Raw genomic sequence first — 9,225 nt, 5'->3', positions numbered from 1 at the left:
ACTATGACAGGTCAGCTAGACTACTGCCGCCGCTGCACAATGGAGAATCCGTCAGAATCCAGGAGCATGACTACTGGAAGCCAGCAGTCGTCATCCAGCCAGCTGACACTGAACGATCGTATCACGTCCGCACCCCAGAAGGACAGGTGTACCGCCGCAATCGCAGGCACCTCCTGAACACCAAGGAACAACACCGTCATTCCGATGAGAGGATCAGTTCAACAGAGTGTGATGAACAGAGCGATACACAAAACACATCATACTTACCTAAACCTGAACCTGATTTGTTGACCGATTCAGGAGCATGCTCAGTTCCATACCACATAAGGTCGGGACGAGAGGTCAAGCCTAGAGTTACCCTTGACTTGTGAACTGTCAAAGGGTGTAGGCGGATCGCTGCCCTAACAAAAAAACTGTACATCGTTATTGAAACGTTGAGATGTTTTCAGTGCTAGTTAAATGCTGAGTTTACTTATATGTTTATGCTACCAAGAACATTATGTAGAAGAAAGGTTTAAAAGTAATGCATAACATTTTTCGTTTAAAAGAAAGGGGATATAACATTTGCATATTGAATTATCATTGGCCCACAGGCATCTGTAAGGAATACCTATTATATTCACATGTGATCACATGCTGAGTTGTCATTGGCCTGCAGGCATCTGTAAGGACTGCTATTATTTAGAAGACCCAGGCTGAGGGGTCCTAACTCCATCTTGATGTGAGTAAGATCAGACCTAATGCTTCATAAAAGAGTTTAAACTGTAATACTCCGTTGTCCTGCAATTTATTATTTTTGTACAAAGTGTGCAAAACAAGACACCCACCATGCCCCAAATCCTTCTCCCCAAATCATTACATCAATGCTCTTTGTGGGAGCTTGCTGTGTGCAAATTGGCTGCCATGTTTCCTACATTACAACAGTGACTACACTTCAAAAAGTACTTAATTGGCTGTAAAGCGCTTTAGAATGTCCTGAGGTTGTGAAAGGTGCTATATAAATGCAAGTCTTTCTTTCTCAAAACCATTTTCAAAGCAGCGGAATAAGATCTGTGTGATTGAAATGATAAGCATTGAAGGTGACAGCTGTTGCCTGTCATTGAGGATATTTCTTTGTTGGATTCTCTGCAGAAGTAGATTGGTTTTGATGATGTAGAATTGCAATCGCCAGCCTCGTCAAAAGGTCAGTGGAGGTTGCGGAACAGGTGCAGCAGGCAGTCGGATATTTGGTTAATTGCTTCGTCGAAGTACGTTCAAGCCGTCCCGCGCACAAGTTAAGCCTCAAGAGTAACATCAAAGGAGCAATTTTAAAATGACTTGTTTCAAATGGAATGAATTAGGCAACAATAACAGCCCAGTACCCAGAAAGGAACATAGGAACAGGAGGAGGCCATTCAGCCCCTTGAGCCTGTTCTGCCATTCAATGAGATCATGGCTGATCTGTGACCTAACTCCATGTACCCACCTTTTCCCCATATCCCTTAATACCTTTGGTTAACAGAAATCTACAATCTCAGATTTAAAATTAACAACTGACCCAGCATCAATTACCGTTTGTGGAAGAGAGTTCCAAACTTCCACCACCCTTTGCGTGTAAAAGTTAGAGTGTTGGACTCTCAGCTTGGAGATCTGAATTTGTATCCCAGCGGTTGAAATTCAACGATGACAAATTTAGCAGTGGGATGGCCTACAACCGTTTGCACGGGTTCCTGGACCAGTGCTAAATTCAGCAGGGCCTTTTTTTTTAGGCAGCCACAGAGACTGCCTGAAATGAAGCCTCTTGCTCCCACTTCCGGACCCAAAATCGGTGAAAAGTAGTCGGTGCTTGTGTTGCCGGAAACTCTGGCTACTTTTTCAGGCTATAGAGCGGCCTGACCAGCGAAGGACCACTGAAGGCCGCGGAAGAAGCCTGCAGGTCAGTTTTTTCTCTTAAGCTTATCTTAATGTGAAGCCAGGAGAAGCAGGCGTGCTCCTCCTGTCTCCATGTTAATACTACAGCCCATGCTAACCCTGCCGCGCCCCCCTACCGATTGTCTCCCCTCCCCCCCCGGACTCACCTGTGTGTCTTGACCAAGATCCGAGCCGGCCGAAATTCAAAGGGTCTGGACCGGCGAGCTGCGAATGGTGAGGCCTGAGGACAAATTTACGATGGTCCTCATGCCTCTCCATTCTTCCGTGACAGTTTTGGGTCCTAATGTCCACTATGGCTCAGAGGGTAGCACTCCTTCTGATGTCAGAAGGTTGTGGATTCAAGTCCCACTCCAGAGGCTTGAGCATAAAATCTAGGCTAACATTCCCAGTGCAGTACCGGGGGAGTGCTGCACTATCAGAGGTGCCATCTTTCAGATGAGACATTAATCCCAGGCCCTGTCTGCCATCTTGGGTGGATGTCAAAGATCCCATGGCACTATTTCAAATAAGAACAGGGGAGGTCTACTCCAGGAGGTCCTGGGCCAATATTTATCCTTCAGCCAACACTGAAAAACAGATTATCTGGTCATTATCACATTGCTGTTTGTGGGAGCATGCTGTGCACAAATTGGCTGCCGCGTTTCCTACATTACAACAGTGACTACACTTCAAAGTAGCTGTAAAGTGCTTTGGGACATCCTGAGGTTGTGAAAGGCGCTATATACATGCAAGTTCTGTCTTTCTTTAATGAATTTAGGCCCCTAGTCTCTACTGCTGTTCCTGAATCAGCTCCTCTCCTGAGGCAGAGGACAATATGAGTTATCCTTTCATCTCCAATTTACATAGGGATTCAAAGCCATAAGGAGCCTTCCCTCAAGCATGCTTCCCGGTGATTTGTACAAGAAATGGGATTGCCATTGTCAATGTTCCCTTTAATTTTTGGGGGGGTGAGCGGCCCCTTTAAGGGGCTGCACGGCCTATTCAAAATATTGCACATGCATGGTTTTTCCTATTGAAAAGCCGGTGAGCCAGCCGTGCGGGAGCTGCAGAGTGCTGTGTGGCCACGTGTCCGTGCAGCTTAAAGGGAACATTGGCCATCATATATGAGCATCAGCCATGATCTCATTGAATGGTGGAACAGGCTCTACTCCTGTTCCTATGTTCCCCCCCCTTACTGATAATAGGAACATAAGAAATAGGAGCAGGAGTAGGCCATTCGACCCCTCGAGCCTGCTCCGCCATTCAATGAGATCATGGCTGATCTTCTACCTCAACTCCACTTTCCCGCACTATCCCCATATCCATATCGTTCAGAAGAGGACAATCTTAGTGCAAACTGGGCTAACTTAGGGGAGAATAAGTAATAGGAAATGTATTCAAAAATGAAGTCAAAAAAATAAAGCATTGTGTTCTTTTGGGTTTTTATTGGTTATTGCCACCAGATTGTAGGGTTCGTTATCACAACTTCCATTAGCCCATCACAGAGTAAAAATGACAGTGGCCATTTTACATGTCTGGAAACATCCAGGGCTAAAATGGTTCTTTCTTCCAATTGGAGGATTAATGGAACTGAGCTCCATTCACTGGAACACAGGAACATGTGTAGGCCATTCAGCCGCTCCAGCCTGTTCCGCCATTCAATGAGATCATGGCTGATCTGTATCGTAACTCCATCCAGCCGCCTTGGCTCCATATCCCTTAATACCCTGGGCTAGCAAAAATCTATCGATCTCAGATTTAAAATTATTAATTGAGCTGGCATCTACTGCTCTTTGTGGGAGAGAGTTCCACACTTCTACCACTCTTTGCCTGAGGAAGTGTTTCCTGACTTTACTCCTGAAGAATATGAGGAGAGGAGAAGTGGAGTGAAAGACAGAAATATGTCCTAAAACTCTAAATATATCCTAAAGCAAATGCATGTTCTGAGGCACAAAGCAATGCATTTAATGATGGTTTTATTGAAATCTTATGCATCAAAAAAATACCTTTTGGCATAATTAGCTTTTAGTCAACACGAGCTAAACAAAACTGGCAAAACACATTTAGAGCTAGGTGAAAATCCAAGTAAAAATATTAAACATGACTCGTAGCAAAACCAATCTTCTGACTGCCTCGATAAATGGATTATAATCATGAGACTGGCCAGGGCATTAACTATCATGCGACTTGGAGACTAAATCAAAGGGTTTTTTTGTTTTCTCACATGCTTATCCTATGAATGCTGGTTCTTAAATAAGATCAAGCATTAGTGTAAGAAAGAAAAAAAACTGATTAATCCAGAAAAGAAGGCATGGGACAAGTGCTGCATGCGAATGGATAAAATGAACTAGATCCAGATGTCAACAGTCCAAGCCTATCCCTGTTGTGTGGGCAGATGTTAAGAAGGAAGCCTCCTTTCCCCTCCAGTGTTACACTTCAGTACAGAAAAAGCAGGACAGGTGGCTCGCAACATGGACAACAACCAAGTAGAAAGTAGGTATCCTTGACAACACAAGAACTATCTGAAGAAAAGTTCCTTTGTCTACTTATGTACCTCATTCAGTGTCTGCTCATTCACCGGCAATCTAGGTGCCCCCTCGGAAAGAATTAGAATGCCTCGATAAGTATTCTAATAGCTGTTATGCTGACAGGTAGGGAAAAAAGGACTTTTATTCAAAACCTAATTAAAGCTAAGCTATTGTAAGTTGTCAATTTATAAAGCTTAAAGTGCTTGCATAGAAACTTTTTTTTTCCTTAGGGCATTATAACTTTTAACCTGTATATTACTCTTGATATCCTCATCTGGTTCAGGTACTTGAGGTTATGTGTTCAGCTGATGTTGGGATACAGTGCAGAGTGATCTCATTCTTCCCAAGATTAATAATATCTGGCTCGAATGCAGATTAATTTTGAGGTATTAACATGCTGTTTCTCCAAGGATTAGATCCCCGAATTGGAATTATAAGGTGGCTAAACATTCCCTGAGCAGTGTTTTCACACGAGGACATTTTTTTTTTTTAAAAACCTAGCCCGGGCCGAGGGGAAATCCAAAATGTTAAGCCTTTTGTTCTTGGATTAAAAGCTCAAACCCGGATTCACCTTTTAAGGGGAAATAAGTGTCGACAGATCTTGCAAAAGGGCACCTAGTTCCTGCTGTACATACCAGGTACCTAATGGACCCAGACCCAATTGCTTTGTGTGTGTGTGTGTGTGCGTGTGTGTTTAAACGGAGTACAAGCACAGAGTTGAGTGGGCTGTCTATCGCCAGCACAGACACAGCACACAGCACACAGCAAAAAGCAGGAGAATGATGTGTGAAGGGCTGCTGGTCAGTGGAAGTGCACACAACAAAGAAGCATTCTGTTATTTTGCAAAGACTTTCTACAGGTACTGGGGTATATTTTTAATAGAGGAGCTGTGTTAATCTCTGTCCGGCACCATACGAAGTAAATCACAGTGCACGGTTTTGCACTAATCAGTTTGTCTAATGGGTAACTGTCTTCTCTGGATTTCTGCCACTGTCTATGTTTTGAAAGTTACTATACGGTCAGTCGTCGTTGCCAGTGAAGCAATTATCCTTCCTCTCCTGTTCAATTTGAATTGCTGTGCTTTAAGAGACACAACGCACACCCCAGTGCAACTGCATCGAATATTTACAGATACTGTAGAAAGTTTTGTCTGCAATAGTTTTACTGAAACTTTTTGAACAGTTCTGCAATCATTGAGGTTCCTTGTCCTGTAGTTTTGAGCATCAAATCAGAATGCTCTTGAAATAACAACCTCACCACAAAAGGATTTGGCTTGTGAAATGTTCAGAAATAAGGGTATTTCAGCGCAACATCCTGAGATCTGTGTTTCAAGAGATATTAGGATTATTAATTTGGTTGATTCTCTCTGAACCTTTCGGTTCTCTCTGCAGTTAAAGTGGGGCGGGGGGGGGGAATAACTTGCCTGGTAACAGTTTCATGAAATGTATTGCAGATGGTTTTCAATGATTTTGTTTTTCTGCCCAAAATCTGCTGTAGTTAAAAGGAATATTGAAGAAGCATCGTACCAGTTAGACTGTTTAAAAATGTAATTACGATTTTTATTCCAGCTATTTATGTGGACAATGAACCGATTGACATTTGTGAGAACGTGTGCATAAAGTGCCAAAGATACAGTCGCAAGATAATGAACCAGTGAAATAAATAGGAGAATTTAAGCATTTGACAAACTATTCACTTCAACTGAGTCTACACTCGAGATTTTTATGAAGTGGAACCAACTGTATGATTATTGTAAATTGTAAAGAACATAATCTTGATTTCATTGAGTGTGTTCCAGTGTTCCCCCCAAGGTGCGTGGGTGGGCGGCTGTGCAGCAATCGGGAGGTCCCGCGCAGGCCGCTCACCAGCGGCCAGCGCTGGAAAAGATACCACGTACGCACGGCAGCGCAGCACATTTAAAGGGACCACGCACCAAAAAAAATTAGAGGGAACATTGATGTGTTCCAACTAATTAAAAGCATTGGTACTTAAGATTGGTTCATAGTTCAAAATAACAATTTTAATGTATTTATTAAAAGCATAACTGAAATTATTATCTGGTGCTCTGCTAAATTATGGAAATTTATTACCGCAGATTCTAAATAGCTTAAAAAGCAACCAAAAAATCCTGTAAGTTAGGGTGGGTGAATTCAATGTCAAATCAGGTAAAGAAAGAGAAAGAAAGATTAGATTAAGAGAGAAAGAAGAGACAGAAAGGAAAAGTTTTTTTTAAATTTAGTTTTAGATTTGACATTTTTAAAATCTCCAATTAAAACCTTAAAGAATGAAACTCCGCACATGAAATAGTTAATTTTCAATGCTAGAGAGGTTATTTGGCAGCAATTAACACTTATCACATTGTTAAAAGGGTTCTTACACTTGTAATGACAAGACATAACTTTCTATGGCGAGTTTAGTTCATATCTACCGCGCAAATACAGCAACTTCACGCCGTTTAACGCATGTCAATCCTACAGCGTGACCAGGTTGTGAAATCTTAAAACATCTTTATGAGCTTGCGAACTATATGGAAGATGTAAAAAGTAGCGTGTAGTCTTGTACAATTGTATCGAACACATATAATCATCATTTTTCTTACAAATTGGGGGTCATTTTAACCTTCAACCTTAGTCATTTTCAAAAGGGAATTGGATATATACTTGAAAAGAAAAAAATTCCAGGCTATGGGGAAAAAGCAGGAGAATTGGACTAATTGGATAGCTCTTTCAAAGAGCTGGCATAGGCACGGTGGGCCGAATGGCCTCCATCTGTGCTGTAAGATTCTACAATCCTCATTTCAGTGATGGAAATACATTTTTAATGAAACACTCAAGTGTCTGGCAATTACTGTTACTGAGTGGACAAACGTTATGGTATTCCTCTGCCTGCAATGCCTTTGATTTTAAAATCCTTTTTTTAAATCCCTCCATGACTACACCTCTCCCTATCTCTGTAATCTCCTCTAGCCCTACAATCCTCTGAGATCTTTGCACCCCTCCAATTCTGGCCTCTTGCGCATCCCCAATTTTAATCGCTCCACCATTGGCGGCCGTGCCGGCTTGTTTAAGACTATGTTGGAAACTCAGACAAAAGGAAAGGTTTCTGGAGTTTGGAGCCAGGTCCACCATTTGTGGCACTCTTGACGTTGACTTCAATGTCGCTTTATAGCTTCAAGTCTAGAGTCTAGAACTAGGAGTTACAGTCTCAGGATAAGGGGTCGGCCATTTAGGACTGAGATGAGGAGAGATTTCTTCACTCAGAGGATGGTGAATCTTTGGAATTCTCTACCCCAGAGGGCTGTGGATGCTCAGTCATTGAGTATATTCAAGGCTGAGATCAATAGATGGACTCTAAGGGAATTAAGGGATATGGGGATCGGGCAGGAAAGTGGTAGAAGATCAGCCATGATCTTATTGAATGGTGGAGCAGACTCGAGGGGCCTTATGGCCTACTCCTGCTCCTATTTCTTATGTTCTTTTGTGAGTCATGATGACCATGTGAATACATCTGAAGGATTTTTTTTCAGTTCATTAACATATTGCGAGTGTTTCTGTTCAAAAGAGCTTTTCCATGTTGCAGAGTAATCTTCTAAACTGTTCCACGAACTTGAAAAAAATCAAAGGTTTCTTTTTTGTCCCACTCATATATTAATTCTTAAAAAGCCCTCTGATTCTGACAGTTTTCTTCATCCCAGCCTTAAGCCCCGAAAGGCTTAGCATGACTGATTAAAGCAAAAAAAATGTTTTTTAACTTAGTAGTTTGCATTACTTTTGCCAGTCTCATTAAAGTTAAAACAAATTACCACACTATGTACTTGGATTCAGAATAGCCTCCAATAATGAGGACTGATAAGCATTAAAACTGATCAATGACATTTTAACAACAGGCAAAACAAAAATGGGATGTCAGCTCAAGTTGAACTACTTTCATGTACTGTGATCAACTTGTCAGTCTTACCATGTGTGAGTTCAGCTTTGATAATTGGCTTTTGATGCTCCAGCTATAATGGAGTTAATGACATCCTTAATGGTCCCATGAGAAATGGGCGAGCAACCAGATTCTTGGTGTCCCTCCATAGGTGGCGGGTGAAAAGGTCATTAGTAATCATTGTTCTTTGTGGGATCTTGCTATGTGCAGATTGGCTGCCACGTTTTCCTACAGTTACAACAGTGACTGCATTTCAACAAATTATATTCACTGGCTGTAAAGCGCTTTGGGACATCCTGAGGTCGTGAACAGCGCTATATAAATGCAAGTTCTTTCTTTTCTTGTTCTTTTTACCCAACAGGAGGTCACTCGGTGATTTGAGGTTTTACTCGGCGATTCCTGCTTTTTGTTTCTTTTGCAGGGGTGAAATGGCAGATGTTCTTTCTCTATTTTTCTTTTTTGAGCTTTTCTCTCCTTTTCTCCACTGACTGGATCATATAGCGGGACATAATCATCCCAGGCTGACAGGGTAGATAGACGTCAATCTGCTCCCTGGCCCCTGTCAGTCCTACTCTGAAACTCAGAGTGCTGAGAATGTGGAACTCGCTACCACAGGGAGTGGTTGAGGCGAATAGCATAGATGCATTTAAGGGGAAGCTAGATAAGTACATGAGGGAGAAAGGAATAGAAGATTATGCTGATAGGGTGAGATGAAGTAAATAGAGTGGGAGGAGGCTCATGTGTTTATGTAACTTCCCCTTAAATGCATCTGTGCGATTCACCTCAACCACTCCCTGTGGTAGCGAGTTCCACATTCTCACCACTCTCTGGGTAAAGAAGTTTCTCCTGAATTCCTTATTGGATTTATTAGTCACTATCT

General features: G+C 42.1%; 1 protein-coding gene across 1 annotated transcript in view; it reads left to right on the top strand.

Moving 5' to 3' along the window:
* Positions 1-5,255: 5,255 nt before the first annotated feature.
* trpm3 (transient receptor potential cation channel, subfamily M, member 3) overlaps positions 5,256-9,225 on the top strand; it is a 174,336-nt gene continuing 170,366 nt past the window's right edge. The window contains exon 1 of the mRNA XM_085992384.1: positions 5,256-5,277. The gene's annotated coding sequence lies outside the window, so the exon portion shown is untranslated. The remainder of the gene's footprint in view (positions 5,278-9,225) is intronic.

Source organism: Somniosus microcephalus, chromosome 1, assembly GCF_052327205.1.
Source record: "Somniosus microcephalus isolate GS21.2 chromosome 1, FLI_Smic_1.0, whole genome shotgun sequence".
NCBI lineage: Eukaryota > Metazoa > Chordata > Chondrichthyes > Squaliformes > Somniosidae > Somniosus > Somniosus microcephalus.
The sequence above is the reverse complement of the archived record's forward strand: the minus strand, read 5'-3'. Positions and strand labels throughout refer to the sequence as shown.